The sequence below is a fragment of the Acanthopagrus latus genome, chromosome 16, assembly GCF_904848185.1.
Source record: "Acanthopagrus latus isolate v.2019 chromosome 16, fAcaLat1.1, whole genome shotgun sequence".
NCBI classification, from domain to species: domain Eukaryota; kingdom Metazoa; phylum Chordata; class Actinopteri; order Spariformes; family Sparidae; genus Acanthopagrus; species Acanthopagrus latus.
Window position 1 is genome coordinate 9,864,481 of NC_051054.1, and position 18,136 is coordinate 9,882,616.

The 18,136-nt window shown below is 41.8% G+C and overlaps 1 protein-coding gene across 2 annotated transcripts in view; it reads right to left on the reverse strand.

Annotated features, from left to right (window-relative positions):
* The window catches only part of LOC119034242 (uncharacterized protein C14orf132), a 32,041-nt gene that overhangs the window by 5,186 nt on the left and 8,719 nt on the right, over positions 1-18,136 (reverse strand). Inside the window, exon 1 of one of the 2 annotated variants that reach the window (XM_037125080.1) lies at positions 9,120-9,597. The exons of the other annotated variant lie outside the window; for it this stretch is intronic. The gene's annotated coding sequence lies outside the window, so the exon portion shown is untranslated. Of the gene's footprint in view, positions 1-9,119; positions 9,598-18,136 lie in introns of those variants that run through there. 2 annotated transcript variants of the gene reach the window in all.

Consider the following 18,136-nt stretch of genomic DNA (forward strand, 5'->3'; position numbering starts at 1 on the left):
TGGGTGCTCGGCTGGAATGAGAGGCCATAAATACACACATCACACCTACACAGACACTGTAACCCTAGGCTGATGGATGGCAGCAACGACTGCGATAGGTATACTGTAGTTAACCATCCGGGGTGATGAACACATAACATTCATTACCTTGAACATTTCAAGACACACACACCATGAACACACAATCAAAAGTACATCTATCCTAAAATGACCATAAAACATTAATATATCACAGGAAATCATCTGTAAACATTGCACACAAAACATTACGTATTTCACCATTAAACCTTCACACATATGTATACGGGCCGGCTGTAGCTCAGTGGGTAGAGCAGGTCGACTAGCGATCGGAAGGTTGCTGGTTCAAATCCCAGCTCCGGGCAAGGCTGAGCTGCATGTGGAAGTGTCCTTGAGCAAGATACTGAACCCCACATTGCTCATCAGTGAGTGCCCTGTCATGAGCTGGTGACTTGTCCAGGGAGCACCCTGCCCTCGCCCTGAGACAAAGCTGGGATTGGCTCCAGCAGCAACATCCCGTGACCCCATGGAAAGGGATAAGCGGTTACGGATAATGACATGACATATGTATACATATATTTTTGAGACTACATGAACAAGTGTTGACAGGAAAAAAAAAATACTTAAGATGTACCTGCACTTACAAAATCTAAAACTAGAGGAAAAGGTTTAATTCTATAGGCTCATTGGTGTAGATACCAGTTCATAAACATCATAATAAAAGCTGACATCACAGGTTATGACATCATGAGTTTTCTGTGACCTGTGTGGCTGTGAAAAAAAGTGAGAAACAACAACAGTTGGGGAGTGTTTCACCCACCTGTTCATAGTCATAAACACTGAACAGAATTCAATTTAGGTCAAACAATATAATAATAACAACATCATAAACTAACTAGTCAATAAATAAATCTAGTAGCTGAAGTGCTGACAGTAATAATATCACATTTTTCTGGTATACAATGATCTGAGGAGCTCCAGCTGTCAGAGCGTGTTTTGTCATTTCAATCTTGTCTTCAAAGCTTATTTTATGTTTCTCGTAAGGAGCTCATCTGACCCCTCTCCTCAACTGACTGCTGACTCGATGTTGTATTTTTTTTAAAACAAACCACAATGGTGAAAAAACTTATCCCGCATTCAAAAGCTGCATCTAGCTTAATCTAGCGTTCAGTCAGACGATAACTGAAGTTCTCAACCCCGTCTGCATTCTTTATATTGATGTTTTATTTATAAGCAACTCATTGTCCACAGGAGTGAGCTGTTTGCATAAACGGGGAAGTGTACCGAATGAAATGAAGTGGGTACTGGGAGCATGAGCAGGGATATTCTCGTTGTAAGCCTGAAACTAAATATTTGAATATCCCAGATTCACTATTTTTGGCGGAGATGGTGTGTCTGCGTATACACAGAGATAGGTGTTTCAATTTCACGTCAGTGGTATATCATCATTCTTCAGGGGACTTGCCCCTCTATCCATTCATCCATTCCAAGCCCACAGCTCCCATGTGGATCATGCAGATGGAGTTAGAGCAGTGAGCGATTAAGCGCTAATGGAAAAGAGGGAAATGGAGTCCTAGAGAGGCTGCGATCCCAAAGCATCTCGGCACTTATGTGGGCAATGAAGGTCAGTCACTAAGCATTACTGCCAGGAAACCCATGTTTGTTGACAAACAGTACATGGATTAATCATGCCAGAAATAAACTATTGACCAAAGTTTGACCAGACCTCTTCAGCACACCAGTAAACTAGTGACTAAATGGCCTCGACAAGCACACCCACACAGGAAGCTTGTGACCTCATTTCAGTGAGTGTGTTAGAAGTGTGTTAACTGAGCTTCCTGAACACAATGTTTGAGTAAATATAATATCCTGAAAAAATAAGTAGGTATCATTGTTATTGTTGATTAAAGTACAACAAATCTGTCAAGGTGTTTTACTTTTATGCACAAGGGCTGCAGAACAAAATAAAAGTTTTTTAAACTTCTTCATACTATATATCTATCTATAAACATATGGGAAACCCTGCCCATCCATCCTTTGACTGTGTCTGAGTACCAAGCATCAATGACGTAAACACAGACAACATCTGTCCCATTGGACCAAAAGCTTATTTGTCACTCCCACTACTCGTTTGTTTAACAAGACACACTGGTGTTACAAAACTTAACGTCCCTGTTTTTAACCAAAACAATGATCGTTTCCTGAACCTAACCAAGTAGTTGTGATGTCTAAACCAAACTGCAACCATTTTATGTTGGCCATCTGTTTATTAGCATTACCATGATGATGATGAAGATCGCCTTACTTTAGTTACCAGTTATAATGCACCTGAGGCTGTTTGTTAATTGTTTAAGATGACAAAAGAAGAAAGACTCATACAATTTAGCAGTGAAGATACAACAGGGACAGTTTAGATAGCCTATCCATGGATGGACTATCCATAACCAACATAAGACAAACGGCAGTATGAACTATGAATGAGACAAAACTTTTTTTGTCTTCACAGGATCCACCTTTTGGATATTCAGTATATCCCAATGACCCGAGACGCATTAAGTGACTAAACGGGTCAATCTCCAGTGAAACACAAGAATATTCCAATTTCTACAGTCTTGTGTAAATTTACAGCACATCCCTAAGTTGTAAAGGGTGAGAGGGTGGCGGCAGCACAAACACTGACTTTAGAAGCCTTGAGAGCAACTTTTCATGAGAAGAAAGCAGTTCAATTGAAAGCTATTCAGAGTGAGGCTTGTGGATTATTCAGAGTTACCAGGACATTGTTTCCTGAAAGACGTTGAGTCACTGAATTTTTCAAGTGAATCTTTTTCAGTCCTTTGAGCAGCACGGAATTACAGGCAACTCCATTATACCCGAGTAGTGGCAGACGTCTCAGCAAAATCATCTGCACAGCTACATTGGATACCAGTAAAGGTAATTAAGGAAAAGAGAACAAGTGGTTTGTGCTCTGGTTTTCAGCCCATCAGCATCTGCCCACTGTCCATCCACTGCGTAACATCTAACAACACGGGTTTGATATTGTAGATAATGATTCAAATTAATGGGGATAAAAAGGTAAACAACCGTGTGTGAAATAATCTGGAATATGAATTCCCTCCATTAGCCAGAACCAGATAAATCTCCTGACTCGCACATTTCACACCCCCTTGGCTCTGATTGATGCCCACACCTGTGCACTACTCTACGCAGCAAAAAAAAAAACAAAAAAAAAAAACCTCAATCTGCGGTAGACGATACAGTGTGGTTCCTTTCACTGTACCGAGTTCCACCTGCTCTGCTCTCACAGCTTTGATTTATTCGTCCCAGCTGTTCCTCGAGCTGTGCCATCCTACACGGATGATCACAGTAATTGTGAAATAGAAAGGACTGTAATTGCTTCCTGTGGGATGCCGCCACCAGTAAGTGCTCAGTGAAATGGCCGAAGAACAAACAAGCAAAAACCCAAATTAATGTCTTCGGATGGCGCTGAAACCAAAACACAACGTAACCTCGGAAGCACTCAAACGGGGCTGTTGAGAAGGAATCGGAGGGGAAGAGGGTTCTCTGCACTCAGGGATGGTAAGAGGTCATACTCAGATCAAATCAATGATTGTGGCTTTGTGGAGAACAAACTTCAAGGTGTACTCAAGAGAATGAACAGTATCGGAGAAAACCGGCACAGAGGCGGACCCCGGCTGTGTGAAGAATGGACATGCGCAAATCAATGAAAACACACGGCTGTAGATTTTCTCGGCTGTCACTACCATCACTGCTCTATCGACTGCCGGACGGGTGTTATCGTGGGCTTTGTCTCCGTGTGATGTCGCCTTTCTTTTTTCTTGACATAAATCACACATCAGCCAAGCCGAGGACAAGCATGATTGCACTTTACAATTTTCAAAGATGTTTTGCTTCGCGATTTATTTGGACTTGAGATATATATATATATATATATATATATATATATATATATATATATATATATATATATATATATATATATATATATATATATATATATATATATATAAAATCAGAGTATATGAGTACATGGTCTGACTGAGTTGCGCTCGCATGTTGTTTATCACGTCAAAATATGGATAAGTGGCACACCTGGAGCTGCTTTGGCCATTTTGCTTGTTTTCTACATGTTACACCAGTGGCACACTTGTTTGTTTATGCAAAGGCAGCCCTCCTTGTTTTGTTCCTTCTAACACCGTCTTGAAAAGGTCAGCATTGCACGATTTGTACATATCCGAAAAAACCTGTTGACGTCACTGAAGTCTTTCAGCAGACTTTTGTGTTCATCTCTTTTTCTTCTTTTAGGCATGCATCTCTACCCCAGACTTACAAAGTGTTTGCTAGCTGGCTTGAGTAAAATCTATGACCCCAGATTGAGGTTTGTGTCTTGTCCAGAAAGGCTCATTTGAACACGCCTCTATTGCAACTGATGGCCAACTAGCTCACATGTTCGATGCCTGTATCAGAGGAAATATCTGCTGATAACACTCAAGATAGCAGAAGTCTGAATTTACCATTACATTCACCATTCTCGACAATATAACCATCTTCTAATTGAGAATATGTCTAATAAAAAGTTGAAAATGGCACAGGTGGACCAAAAAGCGGATAAAAAAAATAAGGCGAAACTGCATGATGAGATAATAAAAAGGCATGAACACGTTTTAATCAGAAAATGCTACAACACCTAATTTGGAATGCCCAAAAAAATAATATATTGTTTACATGGACCGTCTCAAATCCTGAACACCATCATATGTGTGTTCATGCGAACCCACTGACACTAGTGTTAATGCCACAGTTTGGCTGTTTGTGTTTCACCGTCAGTGCTGTACAGACTCCTGCGTGTAGGGATCTTAGAAGCATCACAGACTGGGAAATTAACTGAGGCGCACGCATGCTGCAGCGTTTAAAAAGAGCTTCTGGTTTTAAAAATGTTTTTTTTTATGTCTGCACAGTTCAGTCTATGTCATATATATTGCAGTGGCATCACTTTCCTTGCATCATGTCTTGTTTTTCGTTGCAATGTTGCCACAGTCCAGCCATCCCCAGCTACGTGACAAACTCAGGATGTTCATAGTGTGACTGCCACGCTCATCTGTGAATTTAATGCATCGGAGAGCCGTAAAAATAGTTTACTGCGCACCTCATCCTCAAAAATTAATAGGCCTGTTTTTTCTCTGCAGACATTTTGACTTGTAATGGTAGGAATTTTTGCAGCTTTAACTTATAACAAAAGTTGATTTGCTAAGTGTCCTGGCAAACTGTGACGGAGAGCCGGTACGCACAGCACCGTGACACTGAAGCAGCTAAGTGTGATTCAGCCACCTTTAATTATTAGTATTCACACCTGCGCCTTTCCTACAGTGACATGTCAAAATGTCTTCGGTACAAAAAAAAAAAAGGAAAGGCCAATCCTGTCCAAATAAGCCAGCCAGTGAAAGCAGTGCAGTGACTCATTCAGCAGCAGCGGCTCCGTGTAATTGCACACAGATGTGACTTGTTGTTCTGACGAGCTCACTGCTCTCTCACTGCTTCAGTGCTCAATCACCACCCTGCTGCCACAGGTGCGTATCACCGCGTAGATTAAAACATCAAATTAAGCCTGCGGCGTTCGATTAATGCACACTGACTAATATTTACTGTGTGATGATCACTGTGAGATAATTTGGGGTGAGGAAAAAAGAAAAAAGCAGAAAAAGAAGACAATAACATCTAAATGTATAACGATCTAAACATGATATCAAAGTGTGTGTTAACAGGACTCAAGGTTCAGGTGGGTACGTTCACATCTTTAAAACTCCTCCCGCTGTCTCCTCCTCCTCCTCCTCCTCCTCCTCCTCCTGCGGTATCACACCGGCGTTGTAAGAGAATCGCCAAACAAAACATCTTATATTTAATTCATGTGTGGACTCGGGATTTTGGGGGAAAACAACTTAGCTTTTTAAAAAATGGATGCATACCGCACAAGGCTGTACGATTGCTTGTTGTTTGCCTGGTGTACCAAGACACGGTCCTGTGTGTCCACAACAATTCCTCTCTTAGTCATTCACTACTCCAGATGTAATGTATTACTCAGCAGTGGGCAGTAAACTGAGATTGTGGACACTGACTCATTGTTGTTTTGTGATAACACTAAAAAATGAGAATGTATCATGTGGGATTTTTTTTTTTTTTTTTATCAGAAAGTAGCGCGTTCCAGGAGGAACTATTATCGGGCTCTATTTAGTACACAAAGAGTGATTTTGGACCCAGCAATACACTGGGCAGTATTTCCCATTTGCAAAGCGTTTGTCCTTTGTTGCCTACTTATCCTACAGTGTAATGGCTGAAGGAAAATAACGGCATCTGCATACAGTCTTGCTTTTACTATGCTATTTGTTGGTCACCAGGCTGGATCTTCTTCGAAAATGATCGATGAATTACAGCACAAAGGCAACACGTCTTCCGTTCTGCAACCAAAGCAGGAAGAGACGTTGTGGGGATGTGCACCAGTATGGCAACACAGACGTTTCCAGAGAAAGTGAATGAAAAATCTGTGCGATTATGCAGGAATATAACTGGAAAATTGTTTTTCATAAGCCATGTAAACAGCTTAGTAGGAATATTGTCTCTTTCAGAATGAGGGTAAAAACTGGATATTTTTCATGCATGTAAACATAATCATAAAAACATGGAAAAAAAAACCCTACAAAGTTACACCTCAATTTTCCCAAAGGAAGTATTAGAAATGTCAGGTTGAGCTCACTGCGTGCACAATTCAGGACCCCACAGATGATGGAAATAAATAAACTGGGATTACATGTAACTGGAGCTCGCAGGGAAAAAAAAAAAAAAAAGTAGCTCCCCCTTCTATACAAAAGCGGCCACATAGAAAACAAGAGATTTGGTCTGTGCCGTACGATAAGCCTCACCTTGCCATAAATCTGGAGGGAGATTTATGGAGGTTTTAAGGAGGCTTGTTCACCCGTACAGAAGTGGTGAGACCTCGAGTTTGGGGCCCGGTTCCTACTGGTCAGATTTACAGCTGCGCTCTCATTGATTTTCCTCGTCTCAGCAGCCCAGCAGCGTTTTTTAATAAATCTTAGAACTCCGTAGAACAAGTGTAGCCTGAGTGATCCTCGCTTGACACCCTGGTCAATCCGTCAGCGCGGTGGAAATTGTGCAGCACGGGAGAAAGTTTATTATACTTCTTTGATATTATGAATGATAAATGTATCACCTTCATGTTCCTTTTCTCCACCGGTGTTCCAGACCCCTAGTGGGATGGATTTTTAGTAACTGCACTCAGCGCAAGGAATTTAAAAAAAAACAAAAAAAACCTTTCTATAAAACATGAGAAGCAGAGGCAATAATACATGTTCACATCTGGAACTGTGGCTCCCTAAGAACAATGCCGCCAATTAGCAGTTGCGTGAAAGCTCGAAATTTGAAATGAAACTAAAGTCATCAGCTTCGGTATAAAACATTAAAATCCATCACAACTGAGAAGCAGTGCCAGACAATCACACGAACAAAGATTTTAAGAGATGAAAAGGAGAGAAAGAGGCTGTGTGTGTGTGTGTGTGTGTGTGTGTGTGTGTGTGTGTGTGTGTGTGTGTGTGTGTGTGTGTTGCCACTGTCCTCGCGTCTGACTCCTGACATGTGGATGTCTGAATCTGCAGTCTTTGGTCTGTGAATCCCCGAGCTGCAAAGACTCAATTCACACAGGAATAAAGAAAGAAAATCCTCTAAACTAAACCACGACAACTGTCAGCAGCATCTAAAACACAACACTGGCAGACAGAGGATAAGGAACAAGTGGAGCTGGAAAGTTAAAAGACTTTTAACATTTTGACGATGAGTCAAAGTTTCATCTGTAATCTTCCAGAAGATGCACTGACTGCCTCACTGAAACAAGGAATTAAGAGGCTCAAGTCGCAGACGAGGAAACTAAAGGAAGGAAATTAAACTGTCAGCCTTTTCCACAAGTTGTCTATTTTGTTTCCTGTGGTTATTGCGGTGAACTTTAAGATGTTTTGGCTGGAATTCTATTTCTGCTTCACTGACACACTTAGACCTTTGAGTTCAATTATTTAATTGAACTATAGGCGACAAAATCAGGCTGTCAAAAATCCAAGAAAACAAACTAAAGAGAACAAGAGAAACTTAACTCGGAACTAACTAGTAAAGCATGACGAACAAAAGCAAGAGCAATAAAGAAACAAGAAGAGCGAACACACACGACCTGACAACAGCCAGGGAAAACACCATGACTATATAGGGAGTAATGCTGCCTTCATGTGCTCCTCAGATCGTCCCACTTCCCGAGGTTGGAAGTTGTTCTTCCAACTTCAGAGTGTTCATCTTTATCAAGTCGGAATGTGGGAGCAACATGGACAATGTTTTGTTCATGAGCATACATTTTCTCAGACTTCTGTAGTTGTTGCTCCGACTTGAGGGGAGGTTCACATGAATCTTCCAAGTCAGAAATCCGGTTTTATCCGGCTTTATTGTTGTGCAAGAAGTTTTTCTTGTTTCAGCAGACTGACAGCTCAGCTCTGTAAAGGTGCAGGCGAGTGACTTATAAAATAACGATGTAAGGGATCATCATTCAGGCTTTTTAACATAAGGTCACTGATTAAATGTACATAAATTACATGAGTTATGATATATAACAACACTTTCTTCATATTTAAAAGAAACTTAAGAGGTCAATTAATCATGAACACGCTGCTCTCGCACTGCCAAACCCCTGCTCTGAAATAAGTCAGCTGCATATCAAACCTTGATTCATGAACTATTTTCGTCTTCATATTGAGATACTTTTCAAACTCTACAGAAAAATGCTTTTTCACCAAAGCCCGGGGCCATTTATTATTCACAGGAGCAGGTATTTTAAATATGCATAACCTGGAATATGTGTAGCATGTGTTTTATGCTACAGTTTACACCAAAGAACACGTCATGCTATAGCAGCAGAGATTTTCCTGCTGAGCAGTATCACACACCGCTTCAAAATCTGCTCAGAGCAAGAGTTTGCTCATGTATTTTACATCGCGAGCAATTTCAATTAAAACACACCCGGTGGAGTCGCATGTTACCTTTGCATGTTCCGTGGCGGCTACTTGTTCTTAAGGGCACCAGTGGAGGATTTTTTTGAAGGGGGCCAAGAATCACATAAGCGGTCGTGTGAGCAAACAGACTTTGCTCACGGGGGATCTGGATCTGATACTGATCTGATTCTACATCACAACATCACTGCAGTTTTAAACCACACAGGACAAGGCAAATGGCTAAACCAAGTCAGGTGGTTCGAGGTTTCGGGTTCGATGTTTCCAGATTCAGCATCAACTTCGGAAATAATGGATCTGTGTTGTGCGTGTCGGTCAGACTGGCAGAAGAACCCCTGAACTTCCATCATTCATTTAAAAGCTTTCCCTCTTTATAATCTGGTGTTTTCCATTTGAATGTGACTCATGAATAACGGCACTGTCAGGGCGAGAAAGATCACTATTATCGTTGTTAGCGTACGTGAGGCTGAAAGTCCCAGTGAGTCAGGCCGGTGAGAAATTTACATAAATTCCGCTTTCTCTGAGACCTGCGGGCAGATAAATAATTTCTTCAAATTCTAAAGCATTTAAATCATAACCTCTCTTTCATATAACTAATTCAAAAACAGAATTTCAATAAATGCAAATAAGAACTCTGCCAGCACGACTCATGTGCGGTCGGCATCAGTTTGAGGCTAATGAATGGAATATTTAGATACGTTTGCAAGTATAAAAGCACCATAAAATGAAATGTATTGTGTGCATTTGTGTGTCCTCTTGCCAAAGAGACATCCTTTTGTGAAAGTCAGCCAATATTTTTTTTGTCAGTTTCTGGCATTGACAGTAGGGAGTTTCTACTAGGAAGTTCTAACTTCTGCATAAGATGCAGGGAGAAGATGTACGACAGGGTAATGTGGATGCATTTAGAGAACTGGCATGCAGCGAACCTCTGCGGAGCGTCTCTGCAGGAGAGGGTGGAGTAGACGCTCATCACGTAGATTCAGCTCACCTGTGCTGATTACAGGTTATGTTACATAAGCTTGGTACTGGCAAGCTGTCTCTGTTTGTCTCCTCTGATATCTGCCCTGTTAGTTTAATTGTGTCTCAGTTTGCCCTTTGTTTATTGTCTGTCAGTTAGGTAAAAAGCACCTGTGTTAAATGACAACTCATTAATGGTCTTCACTATTTATCATACCTTAAGTTAAGATTTGACACAACGACTGGGATTTTGAAAAAAACTGGCTGCTTTAAAAAACACATGAACGGAACATAAAAGACAGCAAACATCCTAAAATCAAACCGACTGACTAGCCCTTTATTGGGATGTTCATGTGGAGCGGGACCGTAACTCATTTCCCCGTCTGTGTTCAGACTTCTGAGAAGACTAAAGCAAAACCTACACTTGTTCTTGTGAGGTGCTGCTGCAGGCACCCATCCACAACAAATTGAAAGAAAGAGCCGCTTGTGACTCAGATGCAATCCCCTTTTTATTTCAAATTCTATAGTTTCTTTAGATCACACAGGAGTGGAAAAACAAAGTATTGCATCAGGGGTTGGAGTGAGCGAAGGAAATCAAAGCTTTGAACAGAAATCTGTCCAAAAGAATATATGATGCCTTTTTTTTTTTTTTTTTTTTTTTTTTTGACAGGTCTGAAAATCATATTGCTTTGAAATAACATTCTGCTCTGATCATTTTTGAATTATATAACTTTATCTTGGCACATCTTGTTAAATGTAACACTTGTTTCCAGAGAAGTGTTTTTTCCAATCCTGCCTGCAAGTTGTTTTTTTTTTTTTTTTTTTAAGATGTCTCCCAGCACGGCTGATTCAAATGAATGGCTCGTTACCAGGCTTCAGCAGAGTTGACGACGAGCCGATCATCTGAATCAGGTGTGTTGGGAAACATCTAAAACCAGGCAGGAAGGATTGAAAAACTCTAGCGTGATCTTATTAAATCTGACCAAAAAAAAGTGCAGTATCTGAGGAGCTTATCGCAAATTGTGTAAGAATGCTGCCTGACTGGGAGGGGAAAAAAAAAGATCACCATGCTTCTCTCTGTGCATCTGTTGCTGGCGTCAGCCGCGCCCTACGGCTCCATCCATGCCTGCTCAGTCACTGTGCAATACAGAGAAATTTCAGGCGCAGAGATGGAAGCCCTTAATTGAATCTCCACTCATGTAAGACTTGCTTCGGAGAGCTGTGCAGCGGGGTCTGGCCCTGCTCTGCACCCACTTTTAATATACAGAGCGAGCAGAAACAACCCCCCCAACGACACTTTGAAAGGCAATGAAGAAACATCTCTGGCCGCGATCTCAGGCGAGAGGTCATTCCTTCATCTGTGATTCATGGTGCTGCTCTGTCCTTCCTCACTTGCTCACATTCTTTATATACAAATTGCATTAGTCGTGATCATTTTTAGAGATAATGATCATGGCAGACTGGTAGTTGTGCAAATCGCCTCCACGGTCGACCACTCAGGAGATGAAAGGCCCTCGGAATTCAGGCTCAGCCATCTACTAAATCGATGAAACGCCCTCATCTTACTAACTCTAGATTTCTGTTCAACATTAGCCAACATTTGTAGATGATGAGGGAGAGAGTAAGTAACAGCCACATGATTTTCGCCTCCAACCAAAATGGCTTTGACCTGTCGAGGCATAGACCTCTGATGGTGTGCTGTGGTATCTGGCAACAAGACAGTAGCAGCAGATCCTTTTAAGTCCTGTGAGTTGCGAGGTGGGACCTGCATGGATCGGACTTGTTTGTTCAGCACATCCAACAGATGCTCAATTGGAGTGAGATCTGGGGAATACGGAGGCCAAGTCAACAACCTGAACCACCTCCGCCGGCTTGCCTTTCTTCCCATAGTGCACCCTGGTGTCATCTCTTGCTCCGACAGCATTCAGATCCTCAGTTTTTCCTGCTGTCTAATATATCCCACCCACTGATAAAGCTACAGCCAATAGGTATTGCTCAGTATAATGGCAATAAAGTCATAGTTGTGCAGACTACTTTCATCTCATAGATATGCACCTCCTTTCCTCCTTAGTTGGCAAGGAGAAGAGCTATTTTATATGGTTCCAATACATTTAGCTTTATTAGCGTGAACACGATGTTGGCAGAGAGCTAAAAGTGAAATTAAAGCGTCTGGCTCACCTATGAAACTTAAATCAGAACGCAAAGCAAATAATATCAGCAACATAAACAGATAGCAGCAAGGACGTTACTACTGACCCTCCTGAGATCACTTCAAGGAGGAGATCTGGTCTCCCCCTGTCGGACCTCCGGGTCATGCTTTAATCCTGTACTTCAGACCTTCAGTCTAGCTCTTGGTCGTTCCACCATCACTTTTAGCCATCCCTGCTCTGACCTCATCATCGCTGGTCTCATGTCTCATTTCCCCCCTCCTGGCTCCCTGAGGCTGCGGTGACTTCAGAGCAGCGGAGTCACTCCTCATCTCATAAAGTTTCATCTCCTCAAGGAGCAAAACACCCCGAGCCACCCTCTGCTTTCTGAGTTCTATCTCGTATCGTATCAACTCACCATATCTTGTTATAGGTCCTAATTTATGAGAAAAAAAGGAATTCTTTTGAGGTAATGTATGATTACAGTGCTACAGTAAATGAAATCACACTGTGTGCCAGCATCTTCTATGTCATCCTCTGTGTATTACTGGATAATTTCTGTTCACATATTTCTCTCTCCTTGGATATCCTGTCTGATTCCCTCTGTATTCCAAAGCACCACTAAAGCATTTTTTTTGCACAACCGCCACAAAACCATGACATGTTTATATTTAAATTCACGGCACTTGGCAGATGCTCTTATCCACAGTGACTTACACTGTAGTGCTGTGTCTTCCTGTGAGATAACTCTAAATGGGACTGAAAGGTGGCGGGGCAGGGGCAATAGCCAGATGGAGGGAATCTCAGTGTATGCACTGGATAAAACGTGCACACAAAGACACACATGGGGGCACACACACACTCTAAATTGATGCTTGCTGTATCAGTCAGTGTATGAGATACAGTTTTACTTTTTATATGCTGTGCGGATGACGACACTACACATAATAATCTGATTAATCTCCAAAAAGAAAAACTCATTCAACGGATCAGCCAACTTTCTGCACTAACTTGTGTCGCATATATCACCCGACTTGATACTGTAGGCATGTTAAACAAAAGTCACCCTTCTGATCAGCCATTCAAGCACTGCAGTCCTGAACACACTGTGTTAACCCTCTGCTGCTGCAGACCCCTCTGGACCTCCACGCCCCACATCAAATATAAATTAAGCATAACGCATTTCAGTCCCTCAGAGCCCTCATCCCGACATTGTTCTTATTTTTACATATAAAAGCGCCGTTACAATTATTTCCCCCCTTGTTGTTTCTCTCTCTTGTGTAATAGCCTGCCTGCCGCCGTCACAAAGTGTCAATCTCACAGAGAAACATGATTAATTACCCCTTCTCTTAGCTAAGCTAAGAAGTTGTAGAGGAGCTGTAACCCACTTCCTGATAATTCTAAGCAGGTTTTGAGGATGTCTTTCAGTTCACAGTGGTAAGGGCACATCATTAAATATGCTCAAAAGTCAATAGGCTTTGTTTAATTCAAAACAAAAAAAGCAATACAGATAGAAATGGGAGGAAGTAGTGGATGTGCAAGAGCTTTAGAAAAACAACAGTCTTGTACACAATGGAACGTTGATTAAAGCATGAATTCATTTTTTTGTTTATTTTTTGTGAACACCTCAGAAGACTAATAAATATGTAAGTCAGGGTAAAGAGCTGTATGACTTGCTGTCAGGCTGGCATCATATAAACCTCTCCGGTTACGTGTCGGTCCATGTGCAGTCATGTTTTCTACTCTTGGTTCAATAACAAGTCGGTGTAAACAGGAAGCAGACAAGACAAAAGAAGGCAGCAATGTCTGTTTTTGTCTTTGGTTCATACAGTATAATGCATATTTACATAATTTAGGCTGAGCTTTTTGGCATTAAAATTTTAGTGATTTTTTTTTTCTTTTTTTTTCCAGAACACATCGCAATACATAGTATAGCTCTCAATATTTTTAAGTCTCAAAAGCTAATCATGAATCGTAGAACTGGGTGGTAAGCTCTCATAAATTATCAAAGGCACATGATGGTATAATTTTGTTTGAAACTTCCAAATAACTTTTTAACAGAATGTGAAGATATAACAGTTCAAACATTTTGCGAAAGATGTCTCAGTACTGTGTCAAGGACATGTCTACTGAAGTTAAAATGATTAGCGACAGCATACGCCAACAATCCCCTGGTGCTCCTAGCTGAGCCAGCGAGGATGACCGCTAGCTATACGGCTAAAACCTGAATGAGTTTAAACATGATACAGAAGTCAAGTCCAACCTAATGCAAAATGAATGGACTGTTTCACAAGATCAACTTTGCACGCCACTTTAGTGAGAGATTTTGTTTCAGTGGCATATTTTGGAACACAAACCTCAGCAGTTATTGCAAATTCTCTCACTCCACCGGCTGCCTCGGGGTCTTTATGTACGTGTCCGTCAAGAACCGTCCTCTGGTGTACCAACAACATCACAGACTGTTGACTATAATATTCTCTCTTCCAGTATCCCTGTCTCCGACTGGCTATAATCGAATCTCATATGGATCGCTTTGCTACAGAATGCACCTAACCTCGTGGTAAATCATTCCCTTTGTCATTTCTGTCACAGTACAGAGCGGCTCTGATGACTTTTAATAATTGTTTCAGGTCTTCTGATACCACTGCGCTGACGCTGCTCTGCTCATTTGCTGATTTCCACAACCCAATCGCCAGAATAAATGTTGGCAATGTACTGCAAATTGTTCTGCAAAGTACGGATATGCTGAAACTTTTCTGTGTGTGTGTGTGTGTGTGTGTGTGTGCTCTCACTAAAACCTGATGAGAGCACACACACAAAACGAAAAGTTTCGGCACTGGTCACCACAAAGATGGCAGGTGAAGTACGTTTCCAAATGTAAAAAAACACCTTGGTCTATTGTCAATATCCAGCAGGCCTGACTTGCCAGTCTTGTCACATACCTCCTGATAAGACAGGCAGGTCATAAACCTGTAATGTGAGCCTGGTATGACACATTTAGAAATGTCAATATGACACCCGCGACACGTACAAATGTGATCGATAAGTGGTGTGCAGAAAGGTTAACTGCCAACATTTTCTACAGGTGACGGGGCTGGATTTCCAATAGCAAAATAAAGTGGAACCTTACATGGAAATTATAGGGGTGTTGATTATACTAATGATGAAATTTCAATGCAGAGCACCCCCTCGTGGAATTCAACAGGCCGAAGCGAGCTACTTTGAAGTTTGCCCGTACAAGAGACTTGGAGGAGGGGAAATGTTCTCGCGTGAGGCGTGGCGTCGTTTGTTGAGGCTATGACTAACGTTTCCCTGTAAACCGCCACCAGCATAACAACAGGGTGAAATTAGCACGTCGCTGCTTGTACCGGCTGCTCCGGCACTGCATACAGCTGCAGGTCGGCATCAGCATTTATGAATGGTTGCCGTATGTCATCTCCCTGTGGGTGGAAGCTGTGGGTGGGGGGTGTTATGAATTTGTCACGCGAGTGCCATGTTGGCCTAGTTACAGTGTTTTCCAGATACTGTCAACAGTGTTACAGTAACAGTTCAGCAGTGCTGCATCACTCGATGTGCCCTCACTCCATGGTTTTTCACAGTGCGTGTCTGCCCATGTATGCATGTGCAGCACGAGACATCGAGGAAATGTTTGTGTTTATGTTTACAGAATGTTACAGAAGATCTACCGATCTATACCGAATATGTGACAAATTACTTATCACAGCCAAATCATTCGTGAAGGAAAAATTCTTCAATCATCTGATAACATGCTTTTTAAACACACATACTGTATTCATTGTCTTGGGCTATAAATGAATAGATTTCTGTCTCTTCACACTTGGAGGTGGATGTATATCACAGAGGAGTGCAGAGGCTTGCCTGTTCATCTGGTTTATTTGTTTCTGTGCGATGTTCTCAATTTACAAACAGCACTCCGGTGTGAAATGAATCAATCACAGCGTGTCTACGGTATTTGACGAGTATTCACAGCAATATTGCCTCTTAATGTGTTGTGTTTCTGTGTGTTTAATCCACACTGTAGCCGAGGCTGTGTGATTCCTACAGAGTAGCTGGAAGCCCAAGTGCAGATGTGACGTATGTACTGCGCACTGTATAGTCATCTAGCTTAATAATCATTACTGGGGCAAGACGCCTGAAATCGCGATACAAAAAATCTTAAAAATGAATGTTCATTGCTCCTCTGTAATTAGCTCCAGGGTAGTGCAGCGCAACACAACATCAGCAGAGAGGCCATAGATGCATATGCAGCACTGAGATTACACTCGAGCCTGGCCAGGACTGAATCCCTGCTGAAAACAACCGTTCTGATATTAAGCTCAAACACATCACAGCATCTGCAGGGGCAGAGCTCAGAGCTCTAGCTGTGAATTGATTCACAACTCCATGCAAGCAGTCATTAAAAATTCAACATTTTAAGAAAAATCTAAGTTGGTGTACTTCTCCACCACTCATGCATACCGGCAGGCATTCAAATGATTTCCATAAGTAATACAACTGACTGTACTGTAAGTGCCTGATTCATCATCCGGGCATTAAAGTTGCATGCACCCAAAATGAGAAGGTCACAGTCAGATTTGTTTTTTATATAAAACATCATGGGAGCTGCGGAGCATTAAGCGAGGCTTGGCTCGTGCAGCAGACGACAAAAATAGCTCCTATAAATCCAATGATGTAAAGTATCAGCAGCTGGTTGCAGACAATAGCAGCGGCACATTGTAGTTTGGCACGGAGGAGGGGTGTAATTTACACTTTGAGGGAGTTCATCAGTGGGGAAATTGAAACTGGTCCATTTGTAGCCTAAATTATCAGATGCATGCGACACAAATGAGCTGTGAGACTGAAATACAGTAATTGAGCTCTAATAGGAAGGGTGTCAAATAATCCTGGATAATGACATGCTGCAGAGATACGATCAGATTGTTCCTGAGCTCCGGGAGAGTCAGTGAAACTATGTACTCCAGATTAAAGATTTTTCTCTCAGGGCAACCGCGTTTTGTTTTTTTGAGAGAGAGAGAGTGAGGGTACGCTATGTGCAATACGACCTAAGCTCCATTAAACAAGAGTGAGAGGGGAAGAAAAAGGCCTGTCTGCGCGCTATGTCATTAGTTTCAGGGCAGGTTCTTTGAAGAAAAACCCCAAGGTCAGCCTCAAAGACTAAGGCCCAGTGAAACAGATCAAATCAAAAGCAGGCTGGTCTTAAAGAGGTACTGTTTGAAGTCACTAGAGGTTTTAAAGCTTGAAAAGCAGTGGCGGACTTGGGGTGTTTCAGGGGCATAGGCAAGAAATAAAATAAAAAGGGCACCAGCTGTCTGCGGTGGGGCACCATATGCAGAAAGTTGTGATTTATTTATGGTGAAAAAAGTGCCCCCTACTCTGTTCTGTTCAGAAAGAGCACACAAAACAAACAAGATCCATTCTGTCCTCACACTTCGGGGGGAAAATGTATCGAAATTGCACCCAGGGATGAAAAGTGACATCTGGAGAGACTGGAGAAAAAGCCACCCGAGAGTCACGACAACACTTATATAATTTCACTGCTTTATGTTTAGCATGCTAATGATTCCAAAATGCATAATGATCCAAATGAATTACTGCAGCCGTGGTGATGTTTAACTACAATCCATAATTCATCTCTGCTGCCTCCTTTTTAATGGTATGTAATCAGCTGCTGCCATTCAGCTATTTCGCCAGCTTTTCACCAAAGCAGAGCAGCCACCCCACTGTTTGTCTCTCATAATTTCTGATCCACGTTTCTTTTTCCACCGGGGGTTCATGAGCCGCATTCGGATTTTATGTGCGATTTGATGGCGGGAAAAAACGTCGTCGTGAAGCTTTTATTTTGGGTGAGGCCACATCCATCAAAGTTTCACCCCGACTCATAGCTCAGAGATGTATCAATACAAGGGATAAAGCTGCTTTGGA